The sequence below is a fragment of the Falco biarmicus genome, chromosome 20, assembly GCF_023638135.1.
Source record: "Falco biarmicus isolate bFalBia1 chromosome 20, bFalBia1.pri, whole genome shotgun sequence".
Lineage (NCBI taxonomy): Eukaryota > Metazoa > Chordata > Aves > Falconiformes > Falconidae > Falco > Falco biarmicus.
This window is the reverse complement of record NC_079307.1, coordinates 1991568-2006053: the sequence shown is the minus strand read 5'-3', so window position 1 is coordinate 2006053 and position 14486 is coordinate 1991568. Positions and strand designations below refer to the sequence as shown.

The 14486-nt window shown below is 53.4% G+C and overlaps 1 protein-coding gene across 3 annotated transcripts in view; it reads right to left on the bottom strand.

Annotated features, from left to right (window-relative positions):
- The window catches only part of LOC130141715 (protein CEPU-1), a 361301-nt gene that overhangs the window by 300788 nt on the left and 46027 nt on the right, over positions 1 to 14486 (bottom strand). The window lies entirely within an intron of this gene.

Here is a 14486-nt window from a genome sequence, read left to right as displayed (position 1 = left end):
CACGGCACCTAAGTGGCCCAGGGGTCCCCCACCCGCACTGGTGTTTGCTGAGGGATCCCTGGGACTCGGCGAGGGCTCCCCGTGACCCCCAGCCAGCTCAGCAGAGGGTTACGCTAAGTCAATAGCATTTAGGGATTGCTCTCAGGCCACGAATGCACCGGGCCAGCCTCGCTCTTGCCACCACTCTGCTGACTTTGACGGGCTTACAAGAGGGATGAACTCAATCCCTCAATCCTGGATTTCCCTCCCACCACCTCCCCGGCCTGAAATATCATCAGCATGGTTTGTCAGGGAGTCCTTCTGCACCTGGGGCTTCCACAACCACCCACCCACCCATCAATGGCAAAAACCACGAAGAAAAAGTTCCTCCGCTCTTTTATTTGGCTGGAGGAGAGGAGTAGGAGGTTGGCTGCAAGTTGCCTCGACATTTCCTGCGTCCTGGGATTGCTCATAACCCTGCCTAATCCCTTGAGTAGCTTAAAGCATCCTCAGGGATCCGCTGTTTTACACGCTGAGCCCTGCAAAGCCAAGAACAGCGAAGGACACTCACTGCAACCACGTCCCCACCAGGGGAAGGAGCTCAGCATCCCACAAGTGAGGATGCTCAGAGGCATTGCTGCCCACCACAAATCCCATTTTCAGGGCAGAGGTGGGATCTGGGCTCCCATCCCTCCCCTGGCACAGGACCCTGGGCTACAAGCAATACTGATTTTCATCCTCCAGTCAGCCCAGGGTTCAGATGTCCATCAGATGTCAGGCAGGAGTTATCCTATATTTATCCCCCCACCTGCCAGGGGTTCGCCACCCCCTCCTCATGGGGCACCCAGCCCTGCCAGGCTCTGTTTTTCCATGGTCAGCTCATGTAATAGCCTGTACATAACCACCTAAACGCTGCAAACTCTTTGAAATAAGCACAGAAATTGGTTTCCAGGCTCCAGCAGTTTCTAAATAATGGATGTTTAAGATAATAATAATAAAAAAAAAAAAAGGCAAGTGACATACAAAGTGGATTCTAGAGAGGGGAAAAAAAATGGAGTGGAGCATGCTTTCAACATAAACCTCCAAGAAAACCTGAAACAACACAGAGGGAGCAAGCAGGGACCAAGAACCACCAGCTGCAGCTGCTGATTTTACCCCGTGTTCTTGCAATGGAGCAAACCTCATTTCCCTGTGCTCCCCCCTGCCAGCTCCTCTTCACTTTACGTTCCGCCTTGATGCAGATATAATGTATTCTGTCAGTGCAAAATTTGGGCTGAAAAATGTGCCGGCCCTCAGGAGCTATGTGGAATGGATTGGAGGGGTGAGAGGAGGAGGGTGCGTGCTGAGCACGAGCATTGCAGTCAGGCTCAAGAGATGGAAGGGAACTGAAAAATCTGGAAGGCATCAGCTCTGGGCTCTCTCCCTTAGCCAAAAGACATACTTGGCTACTACTCAAAGCAGAGGACAACTGAACTGCTCATTCCTGTACGGCAGCATCATCTGCATGATTCCGTTTCAGCCACGAAAGGAATCTCGTATTTGCTTAAGTCCGTCAAACTTCCTTAACGCCAGGCTCGCAGCTGGGGTGCACATGACGGGCACCTCCCGGCAGCTCGTGAGCAGGCAAGCTGCCTGTGATCACCAAAAAAACGAGGATTTGGGAGACTGGGGAACGGCTGGGTGACGCGGGAAGGAGGCTGCAGTACCGCTACAAGGAAAAGCCACAAAAGGACAGAATTGCAACAAGTCCCTGCTCACCGGCTTGCTCTGTAAAATGCCCCCGTGCTGTCAAAGCAAGAGCTCAGCCTCTTGCCACCGGGCGAGCATGGTGGGGGGGTGCTTGTGTACCCCGTCGGGCTCTCTCCATGCCCAGCTGAGCGCAGGGATGAGCACAAGGGACAATCCTTGTCACTAAACCCCGTAAGAGCCTGCGAGGTGGGTTGATGTACATCAGCTGTAGACACCTGGACCCAAAGGGAGCACTACAGAGACATCCACACCAGGGTGATGCACCTGAGACACCTTGAGACATCGGTACTGGAGAGCTGCGTCTGCAGGGCATCACTCCTGACTCCTTTGTGAGGAGCAATCCTGCAGCTTTGCGGCTTTTGCAGCTCTCACCGCTGGCCCAGGCAGGCTGACATCTCAGTGTCACTCACCAGGAGGGCAAAGCTGCTGGGGCCAGCAGGGAGAGGAGCTGGGGTTTGAGTGGATGCTGCAAGAAGAGGAGGGAATTTGCTTTTCCTCTTCAACTTATATCAAAATCTCAGTCACCGCCCTTCAAGGAACAGGAAAATTTTGGAGAGCTGAGTGATGCTCCCCAGGTCTGCAGTGGGACCTCCCCACAGCAAGACCAGCAAAAGCAGCTCCCAGGTGCCCCGAGGGCAGTGACACTGGCTGGGAGGAAGGTTTGCTTTAATTACACCGAGCGCGTTACCTTTTACGCGTCGCCCAAATTATATACACACACGTTGTAATTCACTCAAAGGGGCTTTTTCGCCAGAGTCAGCAAAATGAAGAGATTCAATTACAGCCTTTGACTGGCCCTGCTTATTGTTATTTATAATACAATACATCCCAGCTGCTAGGGAGAGAGATGTACAGGTGCTGAAATGTTGGCTGTCTTGCCAGTTAATTGAAACGCCGGTGCCTCGCTAAGATTGCTTCTCCCGGCCTCCCCAACGCAACGCCGGGTGGTGGCATCTACCTGCTGCCCCGTAATAGAGAGGCACTGTCTCCAAAGGACACCTGTGGCAGAAGCAGACCTCTTAATAGCCACCAACTCCTGCGCTCCAAACCCAGTAGCCGCCGAGGTACAATGGGGGGTTTCAAATGAATCCTGGAAGAGTGCTTGGAGGAGAATGGCTCTATTTTTGAAGAATGGCACAGGGGGGATCCACAGCCATTTCCTCTGAATGGCTTCAGACCCAGCTGCACTTTATAAGCAAAGAGATGAATTTTTTTTCCCCCGCCTCCTCTAGCTGCCCAGTCTCGCTCCATCTGCGATGAAGTCATGCTACCTGAGTCCTTTTTGTCCCTGCCTCGCTATTAGCAAAAGGATGCTGAGGTCGAAAATGAACTCATTAGCTGCTGCTGGGGGCACGAAGCAGGAGGAGAAGCGGCTTTTCCCTCCCTGAGCAGGGCAGGCTTCACCAGGCTTGTGGGAAGAGCTCGGCTCGGTGCCAAGGACTTCACAGCTTGCCCGGATCAAGGCACAGCAGGGATAATTTCCCAGACGTGCAGCATCCAATGCCGCCAAGGTGGGCGGCGAACACCCTCTCACAAGCTTCCCAAGAAAGCACAAACCCAAACAACTCTACGCCCAGCCCCTGTGCACTCCTCATCCCTCTTTGGGGCAAAACATCACCTAGTCCTGGCTCCAAATACCCCAGTTCAGGAATAAATAATATAGGGAGCCCAGGTGATGCTTGTTGTCTCTCCATCTGCATCTGGCCCCGAGGATGACCTTTGAAAACCGGTAGAGACCCACCTCTAGTCAACCTGGCTTCCCCGTTCCTGAAGTGGAAATAAATGCACGCGATCGTCAGGAGCACGCAAGGATCTCAAGGAGACTGACAGTCCCCTGCGCTCCTCCCGGCTAGCAGAGGAGATACCCTCCCGTGGAGGCAGCGAGACACGGGGAGATGCAAGCTCCATGCAAATCCCTCTTCCCTTCCTTGGCAACTTCATCTCTTGATCATCTCTGACAGCCCAAGTTTTATCAGCCAGACGCATTTAAGGAGAAAGAAAATAACAAAAAAAAAAAATAAAAACCCAGCAAGTCAAACCAAGTTGGAGATACGACTGGGGGAGGGGAGAAGGAATAAGAAGTAGGAGGAAAGGAAAGGTCCCTGGAGATAGCAGCGAATATGTAAACTTTCTCGATTTCCTCTGCCTACTCATACCTCTGTGTGTTAACAACTAGACAGACATCTTGTATATATTTGATAAATAAGCCTCTCCATTTATTCAGTGGAGTGAATTTGTAGCTATTATGATTCAAATGCCATGACAGGTTCTGGATTGTTGTATTTTTTGCTATTGAGTTTACAAAAAAAAAAAAACCAACACAAAAATTGCAAAATTCAAAGCAAATTTCTTTGACTATGGAACCTCACAATGCACAGATAGAGAGATATGGTTTTACATATATATATATACACACAGGTATACAAAAAAAAATACAAAAACCAGTCCGAGTGCCTCTTCCCTTAAGACAGGAGGATGAGGGGCGCAATAAATAATTTAGAAATTGCTACCATCGCTTGATTCAGAGTGATGGATCTGGCATGTGTTACAACAAGGCACATGCTGTATTCATTACCCATTGAGCTACATTTTAATTTCTCCCTCATTAACCTTATCTGTGACTGGGGTTGTGCATCAAGTCAAATCCTTCGGATGTCAATCAATTCATTAGACGGTTGTTTAGTTTGTCATATGTGCTGTTATCGCTTATTAGACTGCCACGCCGATCAGTCAATCAAAAGGCAGCGAGGAGCTGGCTGGAAGGGGATCGGTGCGGCCGGTGGCAGCACTCGGCAGAGGCGGCTGCCTGGAGCACAGCCTGTGCCTCCGTAAGGAGCAGGAACGTTTTGTAAAGCAACAGGGGGAAAAAGTCAAAGACATTCAAGTAGTTCCCATTAAGCGCAGTTGAAAACCACAGCTTTGTTTCAGATCATTGAATCGAACTGTAGGTGTATAAAAATAATCATAAGGTTAGCCAAGTGTTTGCTGTCAGGGGCTGAAAACTTAGTACAAAGGACATCGCACCGCTTGCCCGCCGGCTTGGGAAGTCTCCCTTCCTAAACCATCTGCTTCCACCTGGTATCTGCCTCCCATCGAGCTCCTCAAGCATCCCCTGATGTTTCCAATCAATGGGGCATCAAATAAGGGCTCTGGGCTGGCTGGATCTACATTCCCACCCAGTCCCACCCTCTCGGCATGACCTATTTGAGCATCAGGACCATGGCAGGGACTAAGGCAGAGGCCTCACCTGCTCTGCTGGGAGAGGGGCTGGATTCAGGCCAGCAGCCCCGGGCACAGCCCACGCAGGATGGGGGGGCCGGGAGCACCCCCCACCCCAGCCAGCCTCACTGCCTCACATCCATTTATTTCCACTGGTGACACTACAGAGGGAACCACAAGAGTGCTGGCATGAAGGCACGGTGACTTTTGATTCAATTCCTTGGCCACCAGCAGGTCCTCATCCAGAAACCTCCAACCCAGCCCAGACCCCTCCCCAGAGAGCACCCAGAACCAGGTAACAGCCCAGCAAGGGGCTGCGGGTGATGCAGCACCCCAGCTCCCCATGGGTAACACCAATTTCTCATTTCTCCTTCCTTTCCCCAGCCTGTGGCTGGGTGTGCTGGAGAGCTGAGCCCCCCCCCACTGAAATAAATCCAAGACTTTGGCCAAGGGGCGCAGCTGATGCTCCGCAAAGCCCTCGTGCTCTGATCCACACATGCCTGGCCAGGCAGGTTTAGTTCAGAAGGAGAGAGTCGAGGAAATCTTCGTAAGAGAGAGGTTTTCCACCACCATGTACAACAAAACAAGCAACAGCATACAGTTTTTTAGGGGTTTTTTTGTTTGTTTTTGTTGTTTAAGCAGGGTGTTCACCAGAAAGATGGGATACGATTCACTTGCAGCGGAGGCGCTTTGCCGGCTCCCGATTTGGGAAGCCAACCACACTGCTTGCCGGGATAACCAAGCACAAACTGTGGACATCTTTTTACAAGCACGTTTCGAGCTGAAAACAGCAGAGTCACGGAATCTGCATCCAGCATCTGTGACCACCAGGCAGAAAGCATCACCTGCAGCCTTTCCCTGCAAAGCACCCGGGCACCTGTGGCTCCAGGTCCTCATTGCCAGGACTCCCCAGCTGCTGTGCTGAACCCCACCAGATGAAGCCACCCCCTTCCAACCAGCTCTTGGGTGAAGCCAAAAACCAGGGAGAGCTTTGTTCCTCTTCATCAGCAACCTGAGGTACAAAGGCAGCCAGCTCTGGGCTGTGTTTTCCACCAAACCCTTTAAAAACAGCACCCAGCTGCCACGGGAATCACTTCACAGCAGCAGAGCAGAGGCAAAGCCTGCAGGAGGTCCAGGACTCCTGCCTCTCCCCCGTGTCCTTGTCCAGCAGAAAGCCCAGCACGGATGAAGAGTGACAGGTGAACAGCTCCCAAAGGCGGGCAGAGGTCAAACCTCCATGGGGATGCTCAGAAAATATCTCAAGGGCTCCCTGACCTTCCGTACCACGCGTGGGATGGAGAGGGTCACTCCAGATGCCACCACAGAAGGCGTTTGTGCTAGGGCTTGCTGTGGAAAGCTTTCATTTCCCACCAGCAGAAATGTTTGCAGATGAGCAAAAGCTTCCAGAAGGCTCAGCAAAACATCCACATTTTTTAGGTGCTCATCTGAACCCATTAGCACATCTTAATTGCTATCGGCACAGAGGAACGACAGACTTTCGCACGTCTGCCGAGTCTGTCTGCCTGCTCAGGGATAAGGCAAAACCACCGGCGCACAGCCCCGAATCCTGCAGGCTGGAAGTTCGGTCTCCTCAGTGCACAATCTGTCCCCGGGGCTCCTCAGCTGTTTGCAGGAGGCGGCAGGGAGAGGGAAAGGAGCCAACGCTCGTCTCTCAGCCCTCCTCGTAGAAAACGCCGGGAATCGCGCCGGGGCCTGCCAAAACACGCGAGCGCCGGAGCTGAGCCCAGAGAGGCACCCACATTCCCCACGAACTGGCACTGGAGGCATCACGCACACCGATGCCTTACGTGCAAACGATGCTGTGGGGACGAGGCGAGGTTGCCAGAGGACAGAAAGGCTTCCCCGAACCCTGGCAGCCAAGGCATCTCCCCGCCGGCACCCGGGCAGACCCCGCTGCAGCTGCCGGGAAAAACTTGGAGCTGCTGCAGAGCATCAGTTAATTTGTAATCATGGAAACGGCCAGCCCGGGTCAGCGGCTGGCGGCGGAGGAGCCGGAGAGTGCTGCTGGTTGTGATCTGTTCATTTTTTTTCATTTCTTCTAAGGGGATTTCATTTAAAAAAGCTGCCTTGATAAGGAATTTACCAGGGCAAAATGAGATTACACCAGAGCTCAGAGTAGCTAAAAGCAGCAGTTTGCTGGGGACTCTGAGGCTGCTGCTTATACTATCTCTCTATCATCGCATATATCCTTCTATCTAATCTATCTAGCACCGTATATACCCTTTAGCTCACCAGCTCTCACAATGCATGCCCTCTATCCATCATCCACCTATTCATCAACACACATCCAGCTCTATCTACCTAGCCATCACTATAAATATCACATCCATCCATCTCTCCCAATCTATCTCTCATCAGAGAGACCCTTTCCCTACCTACTTTCATATATATACACATATATATCTATACACACACCCCCTTGTCTGTCCATCTGTCATCAGCAGTGCTCACCTCTTCTCCCCTTCCACCCCCCATCCCTCACCGCACGTATCCTTCTATCTCCCGGCCCATCCATCACAGCCGCTCACCCGCAGGGGCCGGGTGCCTCTTTGCTCAATTGACTAACCGAGAGCACCAGATATTTTCCAGTGGATCACTGGATCCACAAGCCTACCAAGCAGCAGGTCCCCTTCTCCCGCACCCTGGCAGCTCCAGAGAGGGGATCGAGTGGGTTAGTGCTGGGAAAGGTGCCCCAAACCAGTCGCAGAGACTTGTTGCTGGAGCAAGCTCCTGGTCTGGGCAGGAACAAACTACAGCAGCACATAAAATACAGGCAACCACTTAATAACAGCTGGTGCCGAGCACCTTCTGCCAGCATGCAGCAATATTTTAACTATAATCCTGATTCCCACCCTGGCAAAGACCATCAGTGCCCCAGATCCTGCCTAGCTGCTTTCCAGCGCTCTGCCAAGCACAAGGGCAGGAGGGGAATTTCTCCGGTGCCCAGCACAGATACATATGCCACCACGGCAGAGCCCAGGTCTCCAAAATTCCATAATCCCTCTCAAAATCCCGTAATTCCTCTCCAAATCAGGCACTGAGCAAACCACGCCATAACCTGCCCATCACCGGCTGCCAGCCTGGAGCTGAAAGGCAGTTAGGGGCAGGACGGCAGGAGGAGGAGGATGCTGAGTGGCACCAAGACAAAATTTGCAAGAGAGAAGAAAACACACCAGCAGTGTTTAAAAACTGAAAGCTGTTACTTTAATTACAGGCTTTCTGCTTTATCACCAATAGCGTTTCTCACACATTCATCAGCAAACCTGGTAATAAATCAATCGCGGGTAGCCAGGAGCTGCAGTCTGGCTCCTTCCCTTTCTTTTTCCTGCTCCCTGCGAGCTCTCGCACCATTAGTATGCAGTCCGGCACTGCCAGTCTGTGCATTTCTCATCGGCTTTGGACTGGAGCTGGTATCAAGCGGATGCCCCCAGCACAGATTTCACACAGCCAGCTTTGGCTGTGGGGAAGGCAGGAGCTAGTGGAAGAGACTGCAGACGTGCCTGCAACTCTCCAGGCACATGCACGGACCTGCTCATGCACCGTATGGTTATTTCTGCACCCACAGGGGTTTTTTTGGGGGGGAGAGGATGCAGGGATGGGGCAGGCAGGTGAGCAAGGCGCTCATGCCCCATGGCTGCTGTTCAGGTTCCTGCTCCGTCTGCTCCTTGTTTTGTGCCCAGAAATCCTGACGGCAGGGTGGGGGGCTGTCAGCACACTGCCTGTGCAGAGCCGTGACCCCCACCTTGGGTACAAAATATTTTCCATGCACTGACATCGCTACTGCGGGGCAGTCCACCATGCCCATCAAACACAGACAGAAAACTCAAGGCTGGGGGAGAACAGCGTGAAGGTGTTTGCAAGCGCCTTTGCTGTGCCCTTGCATTTGAGGCAGGCACAAAAAGCAGGTTCTGCTACCTGTCCTCCACCCAAAAAAAAGTCAAATTTGCAGCCCAGCTGGGATGGTGCAACAGCCAGCCATGCTGCATGGGAACTGCCAGGCATAGCCCTGCACGCACAAATTCCTGGAGGAGTTAGTGCATCCTCTGACTGCCGTCACGACTCCCAGACAAGGCAAAGCGCTCCTGTCCGGATCGCTGGTGGGGCTGGAGCAAGCTTTGGCACTGGGAACTGAGGACAAGGCTGATGGCCCTGGCCGAGGACCACACGCACAGGCGGTTTGGCACCTGCCCGCTCCTCGACCTACTGCTGTCCTCTGCAGCAAAACCACCACCAGCTCTAGTGTTTAAATGTAAATTAAACAATTCCAGACCCTTTATTTCACTATCACCTCTGTCAGCTTCCCAAATACATGGGGTTTTTTTCTCTTCTATTTGACTGTTTCAGAGCTTCACCCTCCGTTAGCAAGCCCTGGGTGCACAGTGGCAGTGGTCCTCCCCTTGCCCCCTGCAGCCCACCATCACCTGCTGCTTCCCATCAGCTGCATGAGTGCCATACAGATGTGCACAGCAGCCCAGATGTGCGCAGCACATGGCCAGGTTGCTGAGGCAGTGACAGCAAGGGAGCAGCCGCCTCACCTCCCGCTCGCCTGCTCCAATTCTGCCCAGCTCAGCGGCGACCCCCACTCAGTGCAGTGTCTGCCGGGCAAAATGAGGAGCCAGGCTCCCTCCAATTCCTACTGGAGTGAGTGTGCAAATCAAATTGACCTTGAACGCTAATTGGCCCTCTAATTAGCACTCTCAGCAGAGAAGTTAAGGACCGGGAGGAGATTGCCTTTTCAGAGGAGGTGGCAGAGCCTTGGCTGGGGGTAGAGGAGCAGCCATCCCTCCACGTGGTGTTTCTCCAGGGGTGAAAGGGCACAACTGCACATTTTAACTACAAAAAAAACCTCCCTGAGGCCAACTCCCGGGAGTGGAGGCTGGCCTGAGAAGCTGGGACCACAGCCCTAAGGCAGAGGTACCGCGCAACCCGGCCACCCCACAGCACACACCTCCCCGTCCCCACAGAGCCCCACACGGGATCGCAAGCGTCTTCCCAGGATCTCCGCCAGCCCATTCCCTGTGGAGGAGGTTGGCTCCAGCCCTCCCTGCCCAGGGTTTGCATCTCTGTCATGCACCGACCACCTCTCTCCGTCACCGTCTCCATCTCTCACCCTCCCAGGCAATGCACACGTTTCTCTCCGCTTATCCCCTCCTTTAGCCTGGTGTTAGGAGCTCTGAGCTTGACATTTTCATCTACAATTATTTACAGGAGGGCAGATCCATGGAACCGGTCACAGGTGATTTCCCCTCACTGCTGGCTCTGCTTCGCACGGAGCCGCAGTGGCCAGATCCCTCACTGCAGATACCATTAATTCTGCAAATCCCCAGTTCCCACCCTGCCGCCACCCTCATCCCGGGGAACCTGGAGACACAACACGCTAAAACCGATGGCTGCCACAGCCCCGGCTGTTGGCTGCAGCAGGAGCAGCTCTCCCCCCGCGAGCTGCATCCTGCCTGGTCCAGGGGCAATTAGGGCTGCACAAGGAGGGAGCGGGGCCATTGCTCCCCAGCGGTGAAGCCACCCAGCCGGGGAAGAGCTGGGGTCACCCCTGCTTTGGGTCCAGCAGCAAAGGGACCCCAATCTGGGGCTGGTCCCACTCCCAAAGAGCAGCACTTGCAAACATAAACCCAGGCCTTTACACCCTTTATTTCAAAAAATAATCAACTGAAACCTCAGCCTGCTTTAGCAGGGGGTTGGACTAGACGATCCCCAGGGGCCCCTTCCAACCCTGACCATTCTGCGGTTCTGTGATGAAAGTGATCGCAATCACCAGAAACCAAAGGAGATGCTTCTGCTACGATTAGTGCCAGGAGCTGCGGGGAACTGGAAACGTGGGTCGCAGCTGCTTTTTGGGGCTCCTGCAGAAGGGACACCTGGGCTACCAGCTCAGGCGAGGTCCATCGGCCATCACCATCCTCCATCGCTCATGTGGACGATCAGTGAAGAGACGAAGTCGTGCCTGCAGCCACCGAGCTGCTGCTCTGTCCTGGCTAAGCCTTGAATCCCGATGCCATTGATAAATCCCCATCTATCAGGTATGATGTCCCAGAACAGCCATCATCATTAACCAGGGCAGCAGCATCCAGCTGGGCTGGGCAGGATTGGATGGGTCAGGCATCACCTCCCACCGCCAGTGTTGCTCAGACCCCAGACCAGCACACAACCAACAAGACCCCAGTAAAACACCTCGCTGCGGGAGCAGGATCAGAGCATGCCATCCCAGCAAGGTCCCAGCTCCCCTTCTTGCAGCAAGCGGCGCTGGCAGCGCACCCAGGGAGCTGGGCTCTGCGCTCACCAGCTGCTGCTTTCTTCACCTAGTTGCCTCCCTGACCATAACTGCTCTTTAATTATTTGATGCCTGTGAAATACCTCGAGACTTTGCACTGGAAGGGAGATGAACTGCACGACCTAAACCTGGTCTTTTCCATCTCAAACTCCTTGCATTTTTATCCTGGGATGAAAGGAGCTCTATTAGGCAAAGCATCAGTATTATTAGATTTCCTTGGAGCCCTAACAAACGGATATTAGATTATTACCGCAGATGCATTTCTAAGGCAATCGTCACCAGAGTATCTGGGCATCAATTACACAGATTTAGAGATAAAAAATGCTTCCCCCAAGAGAACAGGGTACAAAAACCCTTCTTTTTTTTTTGCCTCCCTTCCCTATCGCTTCCAAATACGTTCACCTCCTTCCCACTGCCACCTCCCTCCCTCCTTCTGCAGAGCCAGAGCTGCTTACAAGGAAGGCTCTCCAGTTGATGGGCAACCCTTCAATCTTTGAAACATCTGAAGCAGTAAAAGCTTTTTGTAAAGACTGGCAGGAGTCAACTGAAGAGATTTCAATGTGCAAATGGACATAAAAAGATGCAAGAGGGGGAACGAAACGCTGGATTCATTGTCCTAAGGACAAAGGATTTCCTATTACACGAGATGACCCGATGGCCTGGCTCCAGCACCTACAGGTCACCCCACATAGAAAGCCGGTCCCTGCTTTAGGGGTGAAAAGCTGCACAGTTGGGTTTGACCGTGCTGATAACGTCTCTGATAATTCCCTACATTACTATCGCCATTATGCTAACCCCTAGCAACACCACAGGGCTCGTGCTGGATATTGCACGTAAAAATCTGCAGCTGGAAGTGCTTAAAGCTGAAAAGATCAATGTTTGAGAGGGGAAACAAGGAGAAAGGACTCGGCCAGGACCATACAGCTGCTCTGCAGTAGGGACCAAGATGCTCCTCATCCCCTGGGTCCAGCCAGGCTGCAGTGGGGCCGGGCCACGCCACATCACCCCTGCCGAACTCAGCCTTTTCCTGCCCTTCCAGCTTACCTCGCTTCCAAGATGCCTAAACAGCATGATGGACACACGTTCTTTTATTTCAGCAGCTAGTTCCAAGAGATGGCAATTTGGCCCCATCTCAGTGCAAAGCATCAAACCGATGGCTTTCTCTGGCGGTATCAAGCCGTGCCCATTCCAACCCACGGGGAAATGCTTCCCAACTACACCCACGAGATGCTTCCAGCCCCTCTCACAGCCCAGCTCGCTCTCACAGCAAGCTGTCAGAAGGGGAAAAACCTAAACAAAACCCCTTAATTCTCTGTCCAGTCACCGCAGACCAGGCTCCCTTCCCCGACGTGGCTTTGCCCTGCCTCTGTAAGCCAAGCCCGGCTGCTCGGCTCATTGCAAAGCACCTTCTGCATCGCTGGTGGAGACAAAGCTGGCTGCTCCAGCCAGCCCAGCTTTGTGTATCGGCCAGAGCAGCCGCCGCACAGCAGGGAAAGCAGCTCTATTTCAATAAAAAGCTCTCCAAACTGCCCTCCACTTCTATCCACAGGCAGGACTCCAACTTGGAGCCAGGACCAGGGCTCCCCCGCTACAATCTGCTCTGCCCCCACCAACGCCAGGAGCCCTGCGTGTGCTCACAGCATGCCATCTCAACGTATAGATGTATGCATGTAACCCAGCGTTCAGGTGCAACCTCCAGGCGACACAGCTCTTGGTATCAAACCGCCTTGACATCACTGTGACAGACCAGACGTCCCTCTGCATGAAAGCTGCCAGCCTTGGGAGTGGTGCCTCAGGGGTTAAACACTTTTGCAGGACGACTGGGAAGACTCAGCTCATCAGCAAGAGAAATTCTGACCGACTTGGAGGTACGCCATGATCCTGTCGTCCTGCCCTATAGGGAAAACCTGCACGGGTGCCAGCCAGCCTGGCAGCAGAGATGCAGGGGAGCCGGGGCTCTGTGGGACATGCTGAAGGGAGAGGACTTGGGGCAGGACCCCGTGCAGAGGGAGCGAGCACAAGCAGAGGGACTTGGCTACACTAGGAAAGGGTGTAGCTAGCAAAAGAACCACAAATCCAAGAAACAAAGCGTTACTCCTGCCCCACCACCGCAACATGCTACCCCCAGCATCCAGCCGAGGGGCCAGCACAGCGGGGCTGCTTGTCTGTGCGATGGGACCCAATGCCGAGCACAGATGCCAGGCGCAGCCAAAGCTCAAATGTTAAAGAACAGAAACCTCCACCGCATCGCTTCTGGATGATTTTGAGAGTTGCAAGGTCAACGCGCTTGCTGCTCTCTTGGGCAGAGATGCAGCTTGACCTTCTGCTGCTGCTCTAAGCGCGGCCCTGAGGGCACTTTCCAACCCCAGCAAGGGTCAGGCACCGACAGGGTTTCCTCTCATCTCCCAAATCCCTTTCGTGCTCTGGCCAGAGCCAGGGATCTGTCCTTGCTAAAGCCCCACGAGGCCGTGGGCCTCCTCCTCCCCTGCCAACCCCACGCACGAGCCACCAGAGCAACTCCATCACCTCCCTCGGTACCCATGCTGAGGAGGAAAAGCTATTGCAGCAGATCACCCACCCTGCACAGATTTATAACAAAGAGGAGGAAGGTTCCCCAACGGTTCAAAGGCCCATCTGTTCCTACTCTCCTCTCGCTTCTCCTCCATCACAAGAACCTCTCCGTGTCTCACAAGCAACCCCAGAAATCGATGCTCCCTGAATCACAGTTAGTTCCTTTGGTTTATTTATTATTTTCCCAGCTTGCATTCAAACCTCCCTCCGCATAGGGAGAGCGGGGGAAGAACTACCCAGTGCTTCACAAGCATGAACACCGCAGGAGGGGTGAGACAACACCAAGATGCGGGAAGGGCAGAAGATCTTCCCTTCCAGCGTGTTGCTTCGGGTGCCACCAGGCACAACCCAGCAAATCTGGTGACAAATGCAAGATCTGGGAGGAGAAGGGGGCCTCTGCACGCTGCTTGTTGAACAAGGCATTTCCTGAGTATATTTTTTTTTAGAGTTTGCATCACTCGGACTGTGCTCGATGCACCAGCCCTGCTGCAATTCTCCTGTGGTGACCGGTTAAAGGAAAAAAGCAGGCAGTTATCAAAAATCCCCAGCAGCAAGGACAGCGGGGCACAGGGCACGCGTCCTGCTCCAATTTCTTCACCGACAACGTCCGTCCATCACCCTTGCCATGCATTAGCTGCCGCCTTTGCCCCAGCCAAGCACC